Source organism: Spinacia oleracea, chromosome 5 (genome assembly GCF_020520425.1).
Source record: "Spinacia oleracea cultivar Varoflay chromosome 5, BTI_SOV_V1, whole genome shotgun sequence".
NCBI classification, from domain to species: domain Eukaryota; kingdom Viridiplantae; phylum Streptophyta; class Magnoliopsida; order Caryophyllales; family Amaranthaceae; genus Spinacia; species Spinacia oleracea.
This window is the reverse complement of record NC_079491.1, coordinates 25,540,340-25,566,433: the sequence shown is the minus strand read 5'-3', so window position 1 is coordinate 25,566,433 and position 26,094 is coordinate 25,540,340. Positions and strand designations below refer to the sequence as shown.

Sequence of the window (26,094 nt, the reverse complement as noted above, 5' to 3'; positions counted from 1 at the left end):
TGTTGACAATAAACAAAGAAATAATCATAATTGAAAGCATTATTCAAGCAAGACAATGAATTGAAATAAGAATTAATACCTATTTGAAGAACAAAGAAAAGTGAAAGCTTGAATTTTTATTGAGAATTAAACTAAGTGTTTTTGCATAAACTAGAGAGAAAATTAGGCTAAGGGAAATAATACTAAGCTTCAATACTAGAAAATAAAGTGTACAATAAAAATAATTAAAGTTTGCTTATATAGTTTACCAAAATAAAGCCTAAAAAACGGAAAACAAATACGCGAAAAACTGCTGGAGGTTGGCGTCGCCCGATCGGGCGTCGCTTCGCCCGATCGGGCCAAAATCCGCCCGATCGGGCGGTTTGTGAACTCTCCACATAGGCTCCAGAATGACCGCCCGATCCGGATCGAGCGAGCTGCGCCCGATCGGGCGCGCGTTGATGAATCCAAACTGCCAATAATTCCGCCCAATGGTTGCATTTCGCCCTCAGCTTCCAGGGTGATTTGCAATCTTCAATGTAGCTCGCCCATATCACTGAGTCTAACTCTCGGGGCTCAACCATAAGCATCCAAGGCTCCCGAAGGTCGACGATGGAGGTCCCGAACTTCCTCGGGCTCATATAGTGGCCTAGATCGACATGAAACGGGTCTAAAAAGACCAATTTCTCATAATTAAACCTGAAACTCAAGGCACACTCAATAACACATATTAGTACTAGAAACGGCTCCTAAGAGCACGTTTGACACATAAAAGTACTAAAGGACGGGGGTAAAAATACTATATAAAACATGCATATCAAACCTCCCCAAGCTAGATCCTTGCTTGTCCCTAAGCAAGGAAATCATCGATGAACACAAAACCAACTTCACCCCCGATATAATTCAAAATGAAAAACAAAATTCCAGGCAAAATCCAACAAGCATGCATCAATGTCAACCAATCAAATTCATTCAATCGCCAATCCACCTTAACAATCGTCACGCAAAGCGAACCACAAGTGTACAATGGAATTCAAGACTAGTGCTCACACACTCGTCACTCATTTATGTGGCGGATAAAAAATGTACCCGTTCGCTCCCCTCCCAACATATATGTGTACAATGCCCTCCCAAACTCACAACACTCGTGTGTCTAGAAAAACATGCACTCAACCTAGTAGTCGACTCGGAATGTGTCATGTCATAACTTGCATTGATAAACAACTACTTTCACATTAATACAACTCTATGCACAAATGTCGGAAGGTCTTTCAAGCTTGTAATGATAGGCTTAGGTAAGGGTGCGGTAAATTCGGGTAAAATGTGAGCTTAAGCCTTGGCTTTGGGGAGCATAAATCCTAGCAAATCCATGATCAACCACAAATGATGACCACAATCTCCCACTCAACACATGAATAAAAACAACAAACAACCACACTATACTTTCTTGCCTTGATTTCACAATTATAACCAATCACTCATGAAGATAAGAAATTGTAATACCGGAGTGACAAAAGCTTGAATTATCTTGAGAATAACGATTTTTCTTCCTTTTTTTTTTCTTGCTCAATCTCATTTTTTTTTTCTTTTGGAACCTTCACACATTTTTTTTATTCTCCTCATCTCATTCATTTTTCAGCTCATTTTTTTTTTCAACAACAATCATGATAAGAAGAACATCCCTTTGCATTACTCAATATGCTCAAAATGTACCACACTATAACTCCCTCACCTCACTACTATTAGCTCCCCCAAGCTAGGCTTGGGACTAGTAACCAATGGGGAATTTACGGGCTTGTAATGTGGTTAGTCACCGAATAAAGGGCACAAGCACAACATGGGTAGAAAAAGAGGGAACAAATGTATCTAATTTCATCTGAAGGCTACCTAAATAGAAAAATGCCTTCGTCCTTCACAATGTGCATGTATATGAGTCATAAAACATTACTAATAGTTGCAAACCAATACTCAAAATCAATGACACACCAGGAAGCTATCACACATCCTAACCAAGTCAACTAGTCAAGCACCAAGTCCACAAGTAGTTAGTCGGAGTTGACTCATGTTTAGGCATCAAAGCAATCGAATATCAAATCATGGCTAACACATCTACATTGCCCATCACCAAATACCAAGAATCAAAACAATTCCCGCTCAAGGGGCACAGGGAAGCATGATATTGTATTCATCGGAACGTATTTTTATATTTTTTTTCAAAGCAATAAACTAATCTAGAAAGCATTAAACACACCAAAGAAACACACCAAAATAAAGAAATGCGAAAAGAAAAGAAAAACATACCTACAATGTACAAGTAATGTGAAACCCTCCCCAAACCAAATCAGACAATGTCCTCATTGGCTCAAGGGTATCGAACCAACTCGATCTCATCTCCATCATTGACGGCCATTGCCGCCATCATCATCATCATCACCATCATCTCGGCCACCATGCCCACTAGGACCCGCTCCCCACCCTCCGTACTGGGTAGGTGTGAAGGTGCCCATAGAACCCGGAGCTCCATATCCCTCTGCGGGATAGGTATACCAGGTAGGGTGCTCGTAATCTGGGGTATTATAGCCCTGCCTGGCATACTGATCATAAAATGGGAACATGGTCCTCTGGTGATCAGCTGCGAACTCTTGGAAACCGAGCTCAAGTCTTCTCAACCGCTCATCAATGGACCCCTGCTCCTCCTCTACTACCGGGCCACCCTGGGGCCTCCCCGCGTCTCAACGCCCCCTCCTAAAGTAGGTGCGAGGCTCTGGCTGGTACTGATGGGGCTCTGGCTGTGGGTCAGGCTGAGGCTAGGGGTCAGGCTGAGGCTCTTGCTCAAATCCAACAAATAAATAATGAGCCTGACCGGGTCTGAAACTAGTGCGGCCCTGAGGGTCAGGCAAGGTGAAAAGCATGTTTCCCTCGAACATCCAGTACATGGCTCCCGGCCTAAACAACCCATGCTCCCCTTGTAGCCTACGAAGTCCAGCAAAATAAGCCAAATCAAGCAAGTTGCTACCCAGAACTGGAATCTGGTTAGCCTCAGTAAAGTTGTCCGTGGCCATGGCTATGTGGGTTATCAACCCACCAATGGTAATTTTGGTAGTATGTGTGGAAGTGGCTATGGAATAAAATTGGGAGGCCATATGATGTGCAAGGTTCATTTTGTAGCCCTCCTCTCCTTCTGAAACATAGCCACCTAGGATCTCTAGCTCCGTACTCCTAATATTCTGGGTCTCATCCCTACCAAAGATTGTAAATCCTAGGAACCTGTAAAAGACAATGGGTACAGGGTGTTGTATCTTGGAAGCATGCAAATGTTGCATACTCCCGGGATTAGCATTACCCGTAAGCTTTCCCCACATGGTGCAGTTATTATGGGTCTCCTTAGGTTCCCTACTATATGTGGTAGACAATCCAAAAATCCTACCAAAATCAGCTAAACTCATGGTGTAGGTTCGGTTCATCACACGAAATTGAACCCATGACACGGTTCGATAACCATCCTTACGCACATTAAAACTACTCAAAAATTCTAGAGTCAACCGTCTAAATGTGAGACGGAGCATACTATACATGTTACTCATACCAACACCAACAAACACACGTTTGACATCACGCTCAATTCCCATTTCATGCAAGGATTTTTGACATATAAAGCGAGTAGGGATTACCTCCCTCAATTTGAGGTGCATGAATCGTGCTCGTTGCTCCTCCGTAATAAAGATGACATCCGGAAAATCCGTGTCGGGCTCGAATTGCGGCGGCGGAGGTGGTGGTGTCGGTTCCCGAGCTCGGCTCGTGGAAGCTTCATGTTGATTTCTTGGTACCCTTGTGCATTTCCTTTGTGGTCGGTTTGCCATTGATGAAAAATCTGATTTTTTTGAGTTTTTGAGCTTTTTGGGTGAATTTGGGGATTTTGTGGGGATGAGAGAAAACTCAAATCGGTTAGGTGTAGGTTGTAGAGGATGATGAGAGGATGATTTTGATGAAAAAATTGTTGAATTTGGTGGAGATTTGAGGGAGATATGGTGGTTGGAAGTTTTTGGAAGTTGGGGTTTAATGGAGGAAGTGAGAGAAAGTTAGGTTGAAGATGAAGAGGAAGTGAAGAAAGAAAGGGGAAACCGTGAATAAATCGCTGAAATCGCGTTTCGCCCGATCGGGCGGATCGGGCGACATTCCGCCCGATCGGGTGACTCGCGATCCTTTTCTTCTCATACGCGTGCGCCCGATCGGGCGCACCTCGCCCGATCCGGATCGGGCGATTTGCGAAATCCATTTTTCTTGACTTTTTCCACTCAGAATCTTCCTTGACTTTTTCCACGAACTTTTCATCAACCGCCCGGTCGGGCAAATAATTTCGCCCGATCGGGCGTGCCACTCGCCTTCTGCGCTCGATCGGGCAGACCAACGCCCGACTCGGGCATTTCACTCGCCAGACCGCCCGATCGGGCAAAATAATTTCGCCCGATCGAGCATTCCACTCGCCAGACCACCCGATCGGGCATGCTGCGCCCGATCGGGCAAAGATTAGCTGCTATTGTTTTGTCCGTGCGCGCCCTATCGGGCGCACCTCGCCCGATTCGGATCGGGCGGTTTGCAGCGTGCTTGGCCTTGTGCGTATAGGCTTATAGCAACGCCTTTTTATGCAACAGTTTTACTGGCGTTGCTATATCATAGCTATTGCAACAGTTAAATAATTATTAATTGGAGTAGTCTTTAACTTTGAAAAACCGTTGTTAAAGAAAAACTATAGCAACATTTGTATATTATGATTATTTTTTGGCAACAGTTTTGAGTGTTTTAATATTTTGATGAGCTATTACAACGCTTTTTTAAAAATAAAAACATAAAAATAGGTTTATTAATTTTTTTTGATAGACTGCTAAAGTTTTTTTGGTTTGCCCGAATTGCCCTCATCCCACTTTTGCACGATTCTGTTTCACCCAAAACCCTTTGTTCTCTTTCATCCTCCTCGTTTTTGTTTTTGCTCCTCTTCATCATCGTTTCTCTTTCATCCTCCTCGTTTTTTTTGCTTCTCTTCATCATCGTTTCTTGAAGTAGGCGAATTGGAGGTTGACATTTCTGAATCGGATATTTGGGCTCTGAAACTGGAGACAAAGAGAAATTGGCGAATGTCGTTTATGAATTTGTGAGAAGAACCAGGTTAGTGGATACTCTTCGATTTTGTTCTTAAATTTCACAATTTTGTTTCTTAAGTTATTAAGCGATTATAATAGATTTTTTTTGTGTTGTTTTGAGGCATAAGTTAGGGTTTCTATTAGGGAATTCAGTTAATTAGGAATTCTGTTGATATTTGTTCATGTGTGTATTTGTTGATTTAAATGGGTTATTTTGGATGAAAAATATGTAACCTGTAATTATTTGTGGAAGAGTCGGAGTAGATTGTTCATCACATTTTAAAGAGAGATCAAAATCTGTGGCCTGATCTAGGTTAAAATTATAGTGTTCCTGGAATAGGTTTTTGATTCATTGGTTATAAACTCGCAGACTCACAGACTGAATGGGTTATTTTGTAAATATATATCCAGTTGTTCTGCTGCATTTTTTTTTGTCTTGATTAACTGGTTGTTTGTTGATGATGTTGAGTTGCAATTTGCTGCTCTGGTCTACTTATAATCGTCATTCAAGGAGCATTGCCAGCAGAAACATTTAAGCATATAAGGAACTAATGACAAAATATACAGAAAATCCATTTACTACTCTAAGTAAGGTGATGAGGTGCATTAGTCTAGAGCATGTTGTTGTTTATTTTGATTTTCTCCTAGGTTAAGTTACTTTTCAGCTGATAATATAATGAGACCTTAGCTTTTATATTGTAAATGCTAAAAAGTACTCTTACAATCAGAGTTAAGTTGCGTTTAGATTGCTGGTTAACTTAGCCTCTAGCCAAGTGTTAGTATCAGTCATGTCTATTTCAAAGACTAATTATTGCAGTTAGCTGAATAACTATTTTAAGGTTTTGGTTACAATTACCTTTTTTTTTAACAAGTAAGATGCATGGGAAAGATTAAAGGAAAAGGACATACATAGAAATAAAGGGCGCACAAAAAGTAGTAATAAGATAAAGATTGTAATACACAAGATCGTAAAACAAACATTTACCATGAACAACTGATCTAATCAGCATAAATAGACAACTCCTTAAATAGAAAATAATGTACCATAGTTTAAATAATGCATGACTAACTAATGACAAATAGGGGTATTCAACAAACCTATTCCTTTTCAAGTACATATTTTGAGTGTTAAGCAAAGAAAACCAGAAGACCTAAATTAGGGTTCTTAATTAGGGTATTGTGTTGATTCTTACTCATGTGCGTATGATGTATTTACAATATCTTTTTGTTGATTCCACAATAGCAATCAATTGTGTGATCGATCATGGGTTATTTTTGATGATTTTATTCTGAATTTTGTTGCTTTCCGTGGAAATTTATTTGTTCTTTTATCTCCCCTTCTTTAGTTCTTGAACTGGTTCTTCCTATGAGTTCTTACTGCTATATACAACAAAATACTTGCAGCTGCATCTGTTTCTCTTCTAAATGCAAGTTGTTTCCTATTAGTTCTTCAGATTAGTTTTTACCTTTTTAGAGTCACAAACCTGATTATGAATGCCACGAGAAAACACCGTCACATATGATGCTGCTAGATTTTTTGGGTATTTGGGTGTTGGTGGTTCCTGGCTGCTGGTTTCGTTCTGTTCAGGTGTTGGCTCTTTGTCGATCTATTGGTGTTGGTATGGTCTGATGGAGAGGTAGGGTAACTGGTGCGTTTTGTGTAGTTGGTTGGGGTTCTGCTGGAGGTGTGTGTTTTTCTTGCAAGTATGTTGTAGCTAGGTGGTGTTTGCTTCGCAGCTGGTTGGGTGTAGATGTTGGGTCTGGTTCTGATGTAGCTATTGGGTGACTTGGGTTTGGTACTTAACTCTTGTCTGTTTAGTCAACTTTGGTACTTAACTCTTGTCTGTTTAGTCAACTTTGGTAAGCTTCTGATGCAGCACCCATAATATTGCTCCCCCCTCCCCTTTTTAAAGCAAATGCTCACAGAATCATAGTTAATGAAACAAAGAATTAACTTTAAAACAGGAGTTGAAGATAGGCTAAACTGTTGTAAAATTATGTATCCCTGTGTTGCCAACTTGCCATCCCCTCGTAATATCTGTTTCTAACAGCTATTTGCCTGTATACATGTTTATCTGCTCTGTACTGAGAAAATGGTCCTGTCACATTCTAAACTAAGATGAACGTTGTTTGGCTGAATTGCAGATTTGGGATACAGCTGGACAGGAAAGATTTCAGAGTCTAGGTGTTGCTTTCTACCGTGGTGCAGACTGCTGTGTTCTTACTTATGATGTCAATGTCATGAAGTCTTTTGAGAACCTCAATCGTTGGAGGGAGGAGTTTTTATTACAGGTAGGACTTAAATGTTTTGCTTTCAGCTTTGACCAGTACCTTGAACCTTATGGTAGAAAACAAAACTGAGAAAACTTTTCTTTTTGTGTCATAGGCAAGCCCAAGTGATCCTGATAACTTCCCGTTTATTTTGCTGGGGAACAAGATAGATGTTGATGGTGGGAGCGGCAAAGTGGTAAATTTTCTTATTTCTTTTGGAAAGCCATGCAAGAGTTCCATGACATCATTTGCCCTTAAAGTTAAAAAGTTTCATGTGGGTGATCTTTTGGAACATCTGTAGAAGTCTTAGACTAATTAGGGTAAGGCTATGCACTATTGTATATCTCAACCCTGCATAAACAAGACTTATATCGAGTGGCGATGGTTGTTTCAGGCGTTCAGCAATGTTTTATTATAGCTTTTGATAAATGCAGCTGGTTTGTCATGCTCCTAACCGCTGATTTGTAATGCAGCAATATATTACAGGCAATATGTATTGCATCTATGAATTCTGCAAATTCATGGTTACTGATGACAAGGCACATGCAGGGTATATTGACAAATGAAACGAAGTGTCTGAGGTGTGAGACCGTCACAGCTGGAGATGAGACATTCTTCGGTTTAAGTCTTGATATAGAATAGAACATCTCCGCCCAAGGTAATATGCGCTTTTGGCATTAGTACTCGGATTCCTGTAGAAACCCATCTTTTAAATTCCTACCAAGGCTTTATCTTTTTCTGTTCAATTAATAAATTCACTCCTACCAAGGCTTGCTGCTAGATCTTCTTATCTTTTTCTGTGTTTTACTGCATATAATAAGATTATATTAAGCAAGAACTTATCATGATTTCTGGAGTCGTTGGAGTTGTTTGTTAGTATTTCTAACAAGTCTTTATTCTTAATTACGTGATCCTTTTGAACTATCTCTTCTCAAATGAGTAATCAGGTTTCCCATGCTATGAAGCCGTTACTATTTCTGACCTTTTGCATTTCCTTGTCCTACTGAAAAATATCAATAATTGCTATGTTGTTGTTTCTTATATTTTATTTTTATTAATTAATGTTGTTTTAACCTTATCATTAGCTATGTGTTTTCTCCTGTAAAAAAAGCTAGGTGTTTTCTCTATCTAATATTGTTTGACAAATTAAAGGCCTTGGTTAAGTTTTGGTTAGGGATTTTAAGTTCATTTAGCAACCAATATAAGTCCGGATAAAGTTTAATAAGTACGGATTAGTTCTAATAAGGCCATTTTTTGTTGAACTTAATTTAGTTGAAATTAACTTATTTGAACTTATTTTGTTTGTACCTTATTTGTCGTTGTCGATTTGTTTATTGTTTCAAAATTTCTTGTGCTGGATTGAAATTATTTGTCATATGGATTTGGAACAGGTTTTAATTAGTTCCTTTTTTGTGGGTAGTTCAATTTTAAATGAAACTCTACCGGATTTTCCACTTTCACTATCATTTTATTTTACAAACTTGTGTAATAGATAAGGGTCTACAATGTGAGTCTTGATAAATTTTACATGAATCATTGGGTATTAAAAAAAAGTTGTTATTTACCCATTATTCTTAAGGTTTGGCTTTAGTCATTCATTTTCATCTTCTTTTTTCTTACGTATTTGGATTTTATTCATTGATAATAAGTTTCTTATGAAAATGTTTTACTTGATTTGTTTGTTGTGCAGGATGGTACATATATTCGAGAATTACAAGCTTCTTTAAATATGTGAAGATTTACAGGGTTTTTGACACATAAATATTAGACAGGTTTTAAAAGTTAGAGTTATTGGACCATGATTGCAAAATATGCGGGATTTAGTTTTAGAACATTTTTTTTTACTATTCAGACAATTGTAATAGATGCTAATGCTTATGAAATTAAGCTATTTGAAATGTATATATTTTTTGAATTTAATTGTTATGAAAATCTTATCATACGCAGCCATATTTATTACATGTATATGGATAACTAAATCCATTTGAGAATGTGGCTTTAGACCAATAGAAATCGTTGCCAAAAACTCAAATGAAAGTGTTGCCATAAACTCATATGAAAGCTTGCCATAATCAAAACCAAAAGCGTTTTCATACACTCAATAGAAAGCGTTGCTATAAATACAATTGGATATGTTACCATAAGTATAAGAAAGTGTTGCCTTAAGTTGGCGAAAACTGTTGCCTTAAATGTGTAAATGTTGGCTTAAGTTGTTGAATAACTGTTGCCATAGGTTAAAAGTGTTGTCTAAAAAATCGTTGCCTTAGTTATTTATGGCAACGGTTTATCATAACTGTTGCTTAAATCCGAAAAACTGTTGCCATAGACTTATAGCAACGCCCCCTATTGGTAACGGTTTTTAAACCGTTGCTATAGGCCTATAACAACGGTTAATTGGTCTATGATAACAGTTTATTGCCGTTACTATAAGCCTATTTTGTAGTAGTGGTAGTTTCACTTTCTCGAACTTGGAGCTTTAGGCCTGCACATTATTAAACACCCAAACAGCGTAATGCCCTCTTCTCGCCTCACTAACACCAAAAACAATACTTAAACACACTTAGGTATGGGAAATACTAACTAAACACACAAAAATAGAATAAAAAATCAAACTTATACTACTAAAACAATAAAATACGGGTTGCCTCCCGCAAAGCGCTGGTTTATTTCTAGGTCCCGCTCGACCTTGTTACCTTGAATATGCAGTCTATGAGGCGGAGGGATTGAGGTGATGGACCTCAACCACTCCTAGAGTAGCCCCATGATGATACAACTTCAGACGTTGCCCGTTGACCTTGAATCGTTCACCATTCTCATTCTCTACTTCAACAGACCCAAACTTGCTTACCATAGTCACGGTGAACGGCCCAGACCACCTAGACTTAAGTTTTCCAGGAAATAACTTAAGCCTAAAGTTAAAAAGTAGAACCTTGTCGCCCACCGCGAACTCTCTATGCAAAATGTGATTGTCGTGTCACTTCTTGGTCTTTTCCTTGTAAATCCGGGCACTATCATAGGCTTGTAGTCGGAATTCATCGAGCTCACCCAATTGAAGTAACCGCTTCTCACCGGCTAGCTTTGCATCCATGTTGAGCTGTTTGATTGCCCAATAAGCCTTGTACTCCATTTCTACTGGTAAGTGACACGCCTTGCCATACACCAACCGATACGGGGAGGTACCAATAGGTGTCTTAAAGGCGGTCCTGTATGCCCATAGAGTATCATCTAGCTTATTGCTCCAATCCTTCCTAGACTTCGCCACCACCTTCTCAAGGATAGATTTGATCTCTCGGTTGGAGACCTCAACTTGACCACTCGTTTGAGGGTGGTAGGCTAGCCCAGTGCGGTGATAAATCCCATACTTGCGCAGAAGCGCATCCAGATGCTTCTCATGGAAGTGTGACCCTCCATCACTGATCAAAGCGCGCGGAACCCCAAATCTAGGAAAAATGATCTTCTTGAACAGGGAGATGACTGTCTTAGCATCGTTAGTAGGTGAGGCAACGGCTTCCACCCACTTTGACACATAATCTACAGCAACAAGGATATACAAGTTACCCTTGGACGATGGAAATGGTCCCATGTAATAAATTCCCCACACATCGAAAATCTCAACCTCAAGGATCCCGTTCTGTGGCATCTCATACCTCCTCGAAATAGTGCCGGCCCTCTGGCACGCATCACAAGCCATAATAAAAGCCTGTGCGTCCTTGAACATAGTAGGCTAGTAAAAACCACATTGTGACAACTTAGCGTTTGTTTTAGACGGTCCATGGTGACCACCATAAGGTGAAGAATGACACCTACTGATAACACCTTGAACTTCCCATTCTGGAATACAACGCTTGTACAACCCTTCAGCAGTCTCACGAAACAAATAAGGGTCGTCCCAAAAGTAAAACCGGACATCATGTAGGAATTTATTCTTCTGTTGATATGAAAGATCGGCCGGAAGAATTCTCCCCACAATGTAGTTAGCAAAATCTGCGAACCATGGTGACTGACTGGCAAGTGCAAGTAAATGATCATCTGGAAATGAATCATCAATCGGTGTAGATCCCTTACCATCGTCATACCTCAATCTAGACAAGTGATCTGCAACCACATTCTTAGCCCCTTTCTTGTCGCGGATCTCTAGATCGAACTCCTGTAGCAGTAGTATCTATCGAATAAGCCTAGGCTTGGCTTCCTTCTTAGAGAGCAGATACTTAAGGGCCGCATGGTCAGTATAGACTATCACCTTGGATCCAATCAGATAGGTGCGGAATTTATCCAAGGCATAGACTATAGCTAGAAGCTCCTTCTCAGTAGTAGCATAATTAACTTGAGCTTCATCTAAGGTCTTACTTGCATAATAGATGGCATGTAAAACCTTCTCCTGTCTCTGACCCAGAACTGCCCCAACTGCATAATCACTTGCATCACACATTATCTCAAACGGAAGATCCCATTCGGGAGAACGAATGATGGGAGCCGAAATCAGTGCCTGTTTAATCCTGTCAAAGGCTTCAAGACAAGCATCAGTAAACACAAACGGGGCATCCTTGAGGAGGAGCTGGGTAAGTGGTTTAACAATTTTAGAAAAATCCTTGATAAAGCGGCGATAAAACCCCGCATGACCAAGAAAACTTCTAACACCCTTCACATTAACTAGAGGGGGTAATTGTTCAATCACTTGGACCTTAGCTCGATCCACCTGAATGCCCTTATCAGATATCAAATGTCCCAAAACCACCCCTTCAGTAACCATGAAATGACACTTTTCCCAGTTTAAGACTAAATTACATTCTTCACATCTTTTCAAGACTTTAGTCAGATTTAGCAAGCAAGAATCAAAAGAAGTACCATAGACGCTAAAATAATCCATAAAAACTTCCATGATAGACTCAATAAAATCAGAAAAGATACTCATCATGCAACGTTGGAAAGTAGCAGGTGCATTACATAGACCAAAAGGCATCCTACGATATGCAAAGGTACCATAGGGACAGGTGAAGGTGGTCTTTTCCTGGTCGTCTGGATGTATGGGGATTTGAAAGAAACCAGAATAACCATCCAGATAACAGAAAAACTTGTGACAGGCTAGCCTTTCTAACATTTGTTCAATGAAGGGAAGGGGAAAATGGTCCTTTTTAGTAGCAACATTAAGACGCCTATAATCAATGCACATGCGCCAACCTGTGACTACCCTAGTTGGTATCAACTCATTTTTTTCATTTCTCACCACAGTTGTCCCCCCTTTCTTAGGCACTACCTGAACAGGACTCACCCACTTAGAATCAGACACAGCATACACAATACCCGCATCAAGCAATTTTATAACTTCAGCTTTTACGACATCTTGCATGACAGGGTTCAAACGACGCTGGGGTTGGATGCATGGTTTATGATTTTCATCTAGATGTATCCTATGCATACAAAAGTCAGGGCTAATACCCTTTAAATCATCAATACTGTACCCAATGGCCTTTTTGTGCCTTTTCAACACAATAAGAAGTTGGGATAACTGGTCTGCATCAAGTGCAGTACTGACGATCACAGGGCAAAGTTGTTCATTATCTAAAAACGCATATTTAAGGTTAGCAGGAAGAGGCTTAAGTTCGGGTTTCTTTACCTCTTTAACATAACAAACCGGCCGAACTAACCTCTTCAATTTGGTGCTCTCCGGCTCAGATTCTCCACCATTAAGAGCCAATTCCAGAGCATCCACTTCAGCACTCCAAGAACTGCTATCACCTGCAGAAGACTCACAACAAAGCACTGCCTACAAAGGGTCTCTTTCGAGAACTTGGGAGACGTTATCACGAGTAATAAAATCAACTACATCTATGCGATATCATTGTTCCTCCTCTAGCATGGGACTTTTTAAGGCACTATTCAGATTAAAAGTCACCTTATCATCCCCAACAGACAATGTCAATTTCCCACTTTTAACATCAATTACCGCCCCCGCCGTGTGAAGGAAGGGTCTACCTAAGATTATGGGAATTTGAGAATCCTCCTGCATGTCTAATACTACAAAGTCTACAGGTATATAGAATTTACCTACTCTAACAGGGACGTCCTCTAAAACACCTAAGGGGTATTTGACAGAACGGTCGGCCATTTGTAGAGTGATATTAGTAACCTTAAGCTCACCCATATTCAGTTTAGTACAGACAAACAAAGGCATGACAGACACACTAGCACCTAGATCACATAAAGCTTTATCAATAAACACGGTGCCATGTTACATGGGATGGAAAAACTCCCAGGGTCCTTAAGTTTAGGTGGAGACTTGTTTTGCAAATAAGCACTACATTCCTCAGTGAAAGCTACAGTCTCTACCTCACAAAAAGCACGTTTCCTGGTCAAAATATCTTTCATGAATTTAGCATAAGCAGGAACTTGTAAAATTAATTCAGTAAAAGGAACCGTTACCTGCAAATTTTTGACCACTTCCAAGAATCTGCCAAACTACTTGTCTAGCTTATTCTTGAGTTGTCGGTTTGGGAAGGGGAGTGCAATAGGTGGTACTTAAATATCCGCCCCCTTCTTAACCTCAGTTGTAGCCTCATTCTCATTGACTACCTTTTCAGCTTCCTTTCCATCCATAACTATCTTCGGGATTTCCTCACTGACCAGATCACTAGCAGACACCCCGGAATCAACCTCAACCGGCATAGAAGGACCATCATAATCCCTACCACTCCTCAATGTAATTGCATTAGCAGTCTCCCTATTTTCGGGCTGTGAATGAAGTTGGCCTGGTGGCCTCCCTGCAATAGTAGTAGCCATCTGTGCCAACTGTGTATCAATGATCTTGTTGTGAGCAGTAAGAGCATCGATTTTTGCATCCTTTTCACTTAGAGATTTTTGCATTTGTAGCATCATGTTTCTCATCTCTACTAGCATAGGGTCAGGCTGTGTGGTTTGAGGTGGTGGTGGTGGAGGTGATGTGTGTTGTCTAGGGAACCCAGGTGGTCCACTAGACTGTTGGTTGTAGTTGTTCCGTGGTTGGTAGGGTTGGTATGGTTGTTGTGGTGGATGTTGGACTTGGTGAGGGTTCTGGATATTGTTGCTCCTGTAGGATAGTAGAGGGTTATTTTTGTAGCCCTTAGTGTAAGAGTTGGAGAACGGGTTATTTTGTTTGTAGGATTGAAATGCATGACATTGTTCAACAGAGCTCCTACATTCTGGTGCATAATGACCAGACATTCCACAACTTTCACAAACAGTAGCAGGTTGGGCACTCATAGCAGCTACACTAGCAGGTTGGGCAGATTGAGTATTGGCTGCTTGCATATTATCAAACTTATAGTGTAAAGTAGTCAATTGGGCAGTTAATTGTTCAATAGAATTTAAATCATGCTTACCACCCCTGTTAGATAGACCTCTAGGATTTCCATACTAGGCATTGTGAATGGTTATCTCCTCAATCACCTCCATAGCTCTAGGCACCTCAAGTTGCATGAACCTCCCACTGGCAGCTGAATCCAACAAACATCTAGACTCATTGCCCAGACCATTATAAAACTGCTGAATCAAGAACCAATCTTCCAAACCATGGTGCGGGCATTCTCTTTGCAAATCCTTGAATCTCTCCCAGACCTCGGACAAACTCTCATCCGCTTGTTGTGAGATACCTAATATCTGACCCCTCAGACGAGCCGTTTTCTCAGGTGGAAAATATTTAACATAAAAAGCAAGAGCCAAGGATTCCCAATTATTGATTTTCAAAGCCGCCCGATTCAACCCATTAATCCACAGTTTAGCTTTCCCACTCAAAGAGAACGGGAAAAGTATCTCCATAGTCTGCTGCGGAGTCAATCCCTTTTGCTTGATGGTGGAACAATATTGGATAAAGGACTGAATGTGAAGATTCGGATCTTCACCTGGTTCCCCACCATAATGGCGTCTCTCGATCATGTTAATCAATGCAGGCTCAATCTTGAAGGTCTCAGCTACAATAGAAGGCATGATCACCTTTGGTAGCACGGACAGACTTGGCTTAGAATAGTCTGTAAGCCGTGGGGTAGGTGGCGGTATCAGATTTTCGTCACCCATCTCTATCTCTGAAACTGAATCTGTATCTGAAGGAAAAAGATCGCCAATATTATGATCAGAATCAGAGTAATTCCCACACTGTGCAATGAAAGTTCTTCGTCTACGAAAGGTTCTTTCGGGCTCAGGATCGAATGGAGTAAGATTACTAGTACCTACGGTCCTGGGCATAGACAAAGACTACAAAACAATGTGAGATCCGGTCTCAAGGAACGTGAGTTCCTTGAGTAGTAACAAACAATAATCTAGGCTAAGCAATCAACAATAGAAAATAAAATTGCATCCCCGGCAACGGCGCCAAATTTTGACAGGCTAAAGTCGTATCACCTAATCAAAAATAACCTAAGGTCCACTAGCTAGGTAGCAAGGGAAGTCAGGATCGAATCCACAGGGAAACATGCGTTCTTTCTACTATCAATTAATTAATCTAGACTATTGTGAACAAAAGTTGGTTGATGGTTTGTATGCTAAGACTACGAACGAATATTAAACAAGAATGAATCAATATATTAAGGAATCTAGGGTATAGGTTCGCCAACAAATAATAATCCAGGACATTGAACAATCACGATAATCAACAAAGTAATTAATTAGATTAGCATGCTCTCTCAAGTCGATACTAATCATAGACTTAGAATTAACGGGCTCTCGCTTCGTATTAAATCTAATTCTACCTATTGACACAAACCTAAACATCAAATTGCATCTCTCGAATCTTAATTTGATATTGCATAACTACCACAATTAAACCTGCGCAAATCTAATTGTATAGTGAAATAAACCAATCAATAGGAATCAATTACAATGCCAACATTCATAATCATTCAATCATCCCTTCATATTATTCATGGATCCCCAACCCTAGAAATTAAACTACTCAAGCATGTTGACAATAAACAAAGCAATAATCATAATTGAAAGCATTATTAAAGCAAGACAATGAATTGAAATAAGAATTAATACCTATTTGAAGAACAAAGGAAAGTGAAAGCTTGAATTTTTATTGAGAATTAAAGTAAGTGTTTTTGCATAAACTAGAGAGAAAATTAGGCTAAGGGAAATAATACTAAGCTTCAATACTAGAAAATAAAGTGTACAATAAAAATAATTAAAGTTTGCTTATATAGTTTACCAAAATAAAGCCTAAAAAACGGATAACAAATACGCGAAAAACTGCTGGAGGTTGGCGTCGCCCGATCGGGCGTCGCTTCGCCCGATCGAGCGATCCACTCGATAGTCGGCCCGATCGGGCCAAAATCCGCCCGATCGGGCGGTTTGTGAACTTTCCACATAGGCTCCAGAATGACCGCCCGATCCGGATCGGGCGAGCTGCGCCCGATCGGGCGCGCGTTGATTAATCCAAACTGCCAATAATTCCGCCCGATTGTTGCATTTCGCCCTCAGCTTCCAGGGTGATTTGCAATCTTCAATGTAGCTCGCCCATATCACTGAGTCTAACTCTCGGGGCTCAACCATAAGCATCCAAGGCTCCCGAAAGTCGACGATGGAGGTCCCGAACTTCCTCGGGCTCATATAGTGGCCTAGATAGACATGAAACGGGTCTAAAAAGACCAGTTTCTCATAATTAAACCTGAAACTCAAGGCACACTCAATAACACATATTAGTACTAGAAACGGCTCCTAAGAGCACGTTTGACACATAAAAGTACTAAAGAACGGGGGTAAAAATACTATATAAAACATGCATATCAGGATTTCAGTACAACGTAACTCATCGGTTCCATTTAACACTTTATTAGTTCATTTCAAAAAAAAAAACGTGGCCTTAATCATTTTCTTTTCTCTTTTAATAATACAACTAATCCTAACTCACGTATAAATTTATTCGCTGGACACTTTTTCTTAAACTAGTTGTTGGAACGTGCGCTAGCGCGCACGTTCCCCCAAGATATAAAACACTGTCTCACGGAACACTATACAAATCACAAGCCTAATTACCATAGAAATAGTTAAAAGTATGAATATAGTACTCCATACATAATAAGAAACACGACTAATTACTTGATGTGGGTTACATATATAGAATTCATGGCTAAGAAATAAAAATTTACATGGCTAAGTTCAGGAAAATTAAACACGACCGGACTAACAGCCACAAGAGAAAGATCAGTCGTGATAGTTCCTCGCCCAACTTTGTGGCAACATACGACTCTGCAAAAAAAGATCCATGTGACGAAGCAAGAAACATGTAAGGACTAATGTCGTACTCAATCACCTGGTATATAAGGCCATAATATTATAATTAATGCTGTAGTAAACCATATCCCATCCCTAACTTTCCACCTACATATAATCGACGCGAATTTTCCATTTGTCAGCAGCTCATGGAAATAAAAATGAAGTTGTATAAATACATATTACAGAGCGTCAAATTGTAGTATATAGTATATTACCTGAAAATGAAGGAGCAATTATGCTCCTTATATGCACGGACAAAAGAGACAAAGGATTTTTGTCCTTTCTACATAACATCACGGTCCTTTTTTGCGATAGATCTTATCTGAAATAAGATTTGACAACAGAGAACGGAGGAGAAATTAGTTTAGTAACAACAGTTTTCTGTTTAACAAGACCACACATACAAGTATGCAACTAACTATGTCTTCAATTCCAGAGCATTTTATGTTGAATAATCATCCCAAAAAAAATGAAAGTTCATCAAAACAATACTTCAAACTGCCGAATCACCCACCTGGGGAATAATATCAGGAGCATTATTTGAGCACTCCCGTTCCTGGAGAGGAACCCTCCTAATCTGCAGAAATTTTACATACGCTTTCTCCTGTACATTTTACAACGGTATAACAATAAGTATATCACAAGAATCAACAACATTTGAACACTAAAATTCTAACTCCAAAGTCTCAAGTCTTAATCATTATGTGAAAACTCAAGTCAAGAAACTACCTTGGATAAATGAAAGACAACTGCAGTTCCTGACTCCCCTTGCGAGCACTCGAGCAGTTCGTCCAACTCTGTGAATAAATAAATTTGGATCTTGTGGAGGATCATACTGTAATAACAGAACAAAAGAATTGGTATTTTACATGATCTAATTCTATGATACGGAGTAGAAAGTATTAGCGCCTGAAACTAATTTTAGCCTTACTTTCCCCTCACTGCTTCCAGTAGAACTGTAGCAGACATTACAAGATAAAACTTTTATCCAATGCCCAACTGGCAGTTATAGGAATTTCAGCACAAATTGTAATATCCAAACTCAAAACAGGGAAATAAAATTCAGCACAAAATCGATCTATCGAAATTTCGACGCAGTGAAAGTAAGTCCATAACATAATAGTATTATCAGAGAGTGAATACAAGATGCTTAAGTGATTATTCAAGTATATGCATCTAAATATAACCAATGGTCAATGCTGTAATGTTTTGATTGATTTCTAAACTCACTATTTTTCATAAATGTAAATCTGAACTTCTCATACCATATAAATACTTGTAGCCTCTAATTAGATCGTCTATGCACATTAGAGTTTGAGGATATCTTGATGTGACACAGGTTCTTAATTGAGTTAAAATGAATACTCTAACACAGACAAGGACAGTAATTGTTAAATTCAGGAAGGGTATCAAGTGGTAACAGGAAGCCTACCCAATCTCCAATTACAAAAGGCTAACAATGATTCAATTGTGGAGCACTCTTTTCTTCGCCAGTGCATAGGCATCCATCAAAGTGAAGTTTAAGCTCCAGACTACTTGCAAACCCATGGCAACTATTAGATAGCTGCAAAGGCAATACGTTTTTCAGTCATTCGTCTTAAATCCCTCCAAATACAAGGATGAAACTTTATTTACACTAATTTACTTCCCAAAGACACTTTCTAATATATCAATTTTTAAACAATCTTGAAGGGTTCTAAGATCATACTGTATAGTTTTTCGGTAAGTGATGATAACTGAAGTAGTATATGTTCTATCTGACGAACTCCTAGAAGGGTCCCAAACCAAACAACAAACGAAATTCATACAAGCTCTATATTAGGTGATCGGTCTAAACAAAGCTCTAACGATGGTCTGTAGAAAAACATACATGTACCAACCCGAAAAAGAGAAAATAAGAGCAGGTCCAGACAACCAATAAACGTCATCCACCTAATTGGCATCAAGGATCTAAGCCAATTTCAGGACCACCCTTCGCGAATTTATGTAAAGATTTCAACTATTTATATCATGAACGAGTTGAATGATTCTCGAAATAGCTTACACCTAAAAAGGTGGATAAAGAACCTTGAACAATTCCACAACCAGTCAACCACCATAAAATAGGTTGATTCAAGCGAGCAAATCACCACCTATGACATCAATTTACCAAAAGATAAAGCTCGTTTGCGAACCCATGACATCAACCCATAAGAGACGAAAAAACAGCAAAATTGTGTTCAATTCCGGTTAAATATATTGTGATTCCGTTTACTGAAAATATTTTCAAGGAAAGATGCAATTAAAAGTAGTTTTCATGTCTTCTTAACAGAAAATTATAGAGAAGGGTGATGGAGGTGGAAAAGGACAATGGATGAGAGGAGAGGAAAATGGACCGTCCATTCTTTATAAAAGAAAAATGTTACCATGCTTAAACAAACATAAGAAAATGATTTTCTTAGAAAATATATTCTGTCAAAAAAGCATGAAGTACTAAGATACTAAATGGATGAAAGGTTATTTGCTCAGCCTGTCTAGTCAATTAAATTTATCACGATCAATTGAAGATTAGTTAGATTTAAGGCTTCATAATTTTGCCCGAAAAATAAGATATCAAATAGGCTTTCAACCACAAGGGTCGTCATAATAGGCTTTATCTCACTAATGTATCAACTCCTCTTGCTGTTTTTCTTGTTCATTTTCGATCTTCAAATCTCACTTAACCAAGAAGCACATTAATCTAATTTCAAATTCTCCATACTGACGCACAAGATGTAACTGTGAAAGCATTTATTAGAACCCTACTATTGTCTCAGACACACACACAGTTTCAAATCTGCATTCACCCAAGAACTGGAATTAGGCTCATCTTAGGAAAATATTAGATCAAGCAAGAGGTTTTTCAAACTCATGCTTAGTCAACCGAATTTCCCAGGCAATAAGAGGACATGCAAGACTGGGGAGGTAAACTCTTCCTCCGTAACAAATGATAATCCCTTCCTCAACATTCTCTACAATCTACACAAAGTACCCCTGAATACCTGGTGACAACATTTATACTCAAAATAACACTCTTATTTAACATGTTAGGGTGCCAGACTTGGAACTTACCATACACAACCACAAGGTCATAAAACAAACTCCTTACATCTAGAAGTTTTGGATCATCTAACTATTGTGAATTAAGACCCTTTCATTCAAAACAAGTGGATTTGCACAGAGATAGATAAGAATTCATCATTATAGCAAGTGGATTTACAGTCAATATATGAATTTGTTCTCAATGTTGACATATAGTAAGGTTTAAATGTAATCAATGGACAAATATGTTAACTATTGGCCGTTGCTAGAAATGTTACAGGCATCAAGCATCAGTATCAGATTATTTTTTCTCCATATATCAATTTATCTTTTTTCCCTTTCTAAACATAAAGCAAATATGTTCAGAAATTATCTTTAGAAGGCTTGCTAAGGCAGCTTTTTGGTTCCATTTAATTAGAAAATATTGTAGTCTGAGTCTAGATATAGGCATCCAAATTACTAAACAACATCCAAATTATTAAACATAAAATATACCAGAATGGTCTGATCGGTTGACATCCCAAACTTAAAGTCATCCGGCATAGGTAAATGAGCAGGGCGCTTTCTGACATAGTTCTCTTGCAGAGGCTTTGGAATTTGAAATGAAAACATGGACATAGTCACCCCTTCCATAATGAATTATGAATGCTCCAGTAGGTATATGCACATAGACAAAACAAAGGAGTTATGGAAATTGCACCATAACAACCATATTCACTCCTCTCCAAGCTCCTTTAACGTCTAGTTTATGCACAAACCGTAAAACATCAGCATAGGAAAGCACCCTCATAACTTTTTGTTATGCAAACCTTTAATTTGAACAAGTTAAAGAAAAGGAATGTTGATCGATCATTCCACACATACAATAGTTACAAGCTATCTACAACTTACCATAGCTTTCTGCCTACTGCATAAGATGATTCTCGGTGCCTCATGCTTCTTTTACCATCCTCGTTTTGATAATTGCATCTCACAAGAGAAGCATTATTCTCACCGGTGTTCTCACTGCAAAGAACAAAGGTAGGATAGATGTGAGAACCTCTACCTCATACTCCACTTCCATAGAACCAAAATAAAGCTCAATCTACACAAAGAAATTCAGATTCTCATCATAATTAACAAATTAAATTCTAGACTATTTAAGCATTCTAATGAGCTTATCATCTTGTACAGGAGAAAACACCTACATCAAGTTTCCAAAACTATTTGAACTCAACCGTATATAACATGCAAAAATTTATCTCAGTGAATCAAATCTTAGTCTTTCGTTCATAAAGTCGAACTAATAATAGTTAGTAAGGTAATGGATCAAATTACTTAAACACTCAAAAGATATGACAACTCCTGCATACTACCAGTTCTACTAAACAATTTAACAACCGGATAATCACATAAAATTAACAAAAGTCAGAAGATAATTCAAATATCCAAAATTCAAAGATTGAAGAGGAGAAAATCTGCATGCATAGTGTATAATAAATATTCATTTACATAATTCAACTATACAAAATCCAGGTGCACATTATAGTATAAACTCCGAAGTTGTTAAAATTTGAAGCAAAATTTCAACCATAAAACTCAAAAGAAATGTAACAAAATTTAACGTGACATTGCCGATAAGATTCGTCAATACCTGCACCCCAAACAAAAATAACAAAGGAAACAAATGTTACAAGTTTAAACTCACAGAGCCATAAAATTACAGCACCATAAAAAATATTAATGAAATTGAATTAGAAAAGGTATAAAAATAATAACCCTAAATCAAAATCACTGGAATCAGCCAAATAAACAGAAAAAGATTTTATTAATTCGACATATTAGTTGTTCTTGAAGCAGCACCAAGATACAAGACCTTGGCACCATGTTGTTGTGATTAAACAGAAAATGAGATCCTCCCAATCAGGAATAACAAATAGCCACATAAAAAGATTTGTGAACATTACTCTTGCAATAAATACTTACAGTCCAAATGTTATCAACATCACCAGGAATTGCAGCTTCCAACTTTGATTGTTAATGTTGCTGTATAATGTAAAAATACAATTTAATTTAAAATCAAGATATGATAACCCATCTTTAATAGAAAGACAACGTAAAATCACAATAACTAAGAATCTCTCGGCAACTAATGATAGTAGCTTCTCCTATGAAACTTCACTTACACCAGCAATCAAATTCAGTTGATTCCTCAACAGAAAGACATTACTTGCATAAACCCCAGACACCTTATCTAAAAATTCAGAACCTCATTCATATTACAATTTACGGTACAATGCAAATTGTAGTCCTATATTTCTCTCAATAGCTTGGTGTACGACCAAATTTCACAAACATTGAAACACAAATGAATTACCCAGCTCAAATTACATTACTAAAACAGTAAATCGTCAACAACATTAAAAATGAAATGAGATTATAAACAAAAGAAGAAAACTTACAATTCTTCTAATAAGTTAGAACCTAAAAAAAAGAAAAGTGTAATCCCCCTCATCTCTCTGTCTCTCGCCTTATGCAGTACTCCGTAGAATTTTAGAGGAGCGGTTGAATGATTCGGTCATGATATTTTGAATTAACTGTGCAATAAACAAATAATAGTTAGCAAATAAATTGTATATGCTTAATTGGAAATATGCAACTAAATGTTCATACGTAGACCACAGAGTAGAGTGAGTTGGTGGGCGTAGTTCAACAGCATATCGCCACAAGAAGGTGCTGAAAGAAGATCAGCACCTGTGACCAGCGTGATAGGGACAGAAATCAAAGAATTCGAAAGAAATTAGAGGCTTGGATCAGCTCAGATATACTATGGGAGTTCATTACTCCTTAGTGACACAGATGACTCTGCCTAATTTGGCTACACGCTTAATTAAGCTTGGGTGCAAATTAAGTTCTAGCTTAAAAATAGAACTTGATACACATATAAGTCATCATCGTGTTGTATAGATCAAGTTTTCAAGTTGATGCAATTCCAGGAAAATATATAAAGCAGACAGAACAACCATTATCTATACTCTATAGCTAGCATACCTGAACTGAATCAAAAAAGTTAAACAATTGGGGGTTTACTAATTTAAGAAAACAAACATAAGGTTAAAGCATACATGAACAATATGGGATGCAACATCTATATGATAATTGAGCTTATCAAATCAACAAGTCCAGAAAACAGAAAAAAAACCACAAGGCATAAGAAAGAAAATAAATTGAGCCGAAATTAATAACTGCATCAAATCAGGTACAAAAACAATACCAAGAGCAATCAAACACTAACTTTCAAACTGCATCCAATCAGATTCGGAAACAATCCTAAGACCATGAAAATACATTACCAAAACTGGAACTGAATCATCTATATCAAACTATATCAATTGATTACATATGCTAGGCTTGTCTAAGAGAGGGAAAGGCAAGAACATTCATCCTCTTTGGCTGATTTTTGACAAATTTAAGGAAGTTTAGAAATCCCTAACTTGATTTTTGAGTAAAGATCCCTAGAAAGTATAAATATGCAATCCTCGATGAGAATAAAAACATACCTTAATGTCACCATTCATTGAATCATTACTGTCTTCAATTCGCACAAAATCTCCATAACTTGTATTCAAGAAGGAAGCTGTGATAATAAATTGAGTATTTCTGCAAATTCTCGGCATTTAATGCTACAACAGATGCCTCATTTATCTTTCTGGATATATTTTCCCCAAATCAGCAACAAAAAGCAGAATAAATCAACAAATACATCAATCTAATAAATTAATATCGAAAAAATTAACTACCATATAGAAAAGGTCGAATAAGAGAGATACCTATCTTTGATACCTTTCACGGGGGTGAAGAGCTCGCCATGGAATTACTTCTCAGGTTCCATTCCTTTCGTACTTGTATTAAATTTCAAAAAATCTACATAAATCCTAAATCCGACCATTAAACCTATTCTTTCAATAATGAAACTAAGAAAACTTGGCATAAATGGTTGATGGAGATTACAATATTTAAGAGATCTCACCATTCTTGCCGCGACGAGAGAGCGCGCATCAGAGAGGAGTAGGGCAGAGCAATGAAGGAGAGAGGAAGAAGAACGGAGAGGAGAGAGAAAACGGTGGCGGTGGAGATTGGAGTGAGAAGGTAGGGTTTGCCGAAAAATCATCCAAGAATCAGGGGTGAAAGAAAGAAGAACTAAGAAGGGAAGCAGGGAGGACTGGAGGAGGGAGCGTGGGATGATCCGTAGAGAAGGGTGTACGTGGCACAATCTAGCAAGAATGGCAAATGAGTAATAAAGAGATATAGGTGGGGGTAAATTTGGCAGCACACTATTGCTGCAATAGTAACTTGAAGTTTGTATGTTTTAAAGTGTTAGGATATGAGCCCATCTATTTCTTAAAGTCAAAGCTCCCTTTTCTAGATAGTCAATAGAAAATAAAAGTCCAACCTTATAAAAAAAAGACCTAAAATAATACGGAGTATTTTGTAAAATTTCCATATCTATTATACTTTATACTATATACTAAAAGAGACACCAGGAATGACACGTGTCAATTCATGGTGCAATTTTTTCCCGCCAAAACCATTTTCCAAAAAAAGTGTATCTGTTTTTATTTTATTTTTATTCTCTACCTTTTTTTATAAACTATTTATAAATGGAAATAAATTTTAGTTTATAAATTATGGCAATAATAGATACGACGGAATAATAATTATTCTAAATTGGTAATATTTTAGTCAAATCTCTATATTAATAATGGAAAACATATCATTTAATATTTTGGTCAAATTACCATATTAGCATTTTAAGTATGCATATTAAATGAATAAATTTAAACGAGTATGTTAAAAATGTTATAATTATGCAATAGTTTGGGAGATATTCAGTTAAATATTTTGTGAATAAAGAATGATCAAAATCCGTGCGTGCACGGGATCTAATCTAGGATATCACTATATATCAGTCGACGCCAACTATTTCGATGAAGAATATGAAATTATTCAAGTTTGAATGAGGTATTTGGCTGGAGGGCCGGATGAGACATTTTTAAAAGGTTGACATGACATGTTTAGTCTCAAAGTCTCAACTACCAATTTAGGTAGGAAAATTTGGTAATATTAATCCAACCTTTGGCCGATTTTCTTTTATTAATCCCACCTACGACATATTTTTTAATAATCCCACCTTTACTACCCGACGACTTTTATTGGGCCTAAGTGGCCGGTAATCGGTGAAAAAGTCAACGAGATGGTGATGAATTGATGATGATGACTGAATATATCGAGAGAGAGTACTGCCATGTAGAGAAATAATGCCGCTTACAACAGTTTTATGACCTGTTGGGCCCAATAAAAGTTGTTAGGTAATAAAGGTGGGATTATTAAAAAATATGTCGTAGGTGGGCTTAATAAAAGAAAA

General features: G+C 38.1%; 3 long non-coding RNA genes and 1 other non-coding gene across 4 annotated transcripts; 2 read left to right on the top strand and 2 right to left on the bottom strand.

The window, feature by feature from the left end:
* Nucleotides 1–5,039: 5,039 nt before the first annotated feature.
* LOC130460686 (uncharacterized) lies at nt 5,040–7,593 on the top strand. The gene is made up of 3 exons (XR_008920667.1): nt 5,040–5,142; nt 7,263–7,409; nt 7,504–7,593. It is a non-coding gene; the product is annotated as an uncharacterized lncRNA (long non-coding RNA).
* Nucleotides 7,594–14,928: 7,335 nt separating this feature from the next.
* Nucleotides 14,929–15,035, top strand: LOC130462125 (small nucleolar RNA R71). The gene has a single exon (XR_008922267.1). It is a non-coding gene; the product is annotated as a small nucleolar RNA R71 (small nucleolar RNA).
* Nucleotides 15,036–17,368: 2,333 nt separating this feature from the next.
* LOC110805572 (uncharacterized) lies at nt 17,369–18,229 on the bottom strand. Its single transcript, XR_002538053.2, has 3 exons — nt 18,145–18,229; nt 17,846–17,952; nt 17,369–17,603 (listed from the first exon to the last, which is right to left on the bottom strand). It is a non-coding gene; the product is annotated as an uncharacterized lncRNA (long non-coding RNA).
* An 8-nt stretch (nt 18,230–18,237) lies between these two features.
* On the bottom strand, nt 18,238–24,580 carry LOC130460582 (uncharacterized). The gene is made up of 7 exons (XR_008920431.1): nt 24,500–24,580; nt 24,230–24,378; nt 23,132–23,266; nt 22,656–22,715; nt 21,582–22,323; nt 21,186–21,338; nt 18,238–18,465 (listed from the first exon to the last, which is right to left on the bottom strand). It is a non-coding gene; the product is annotated as an uncharacterized lncRNA (long non-coding RNA).
* Nucleotides 24,581–26,094: the final 1,514 nt, after the last annotated feature.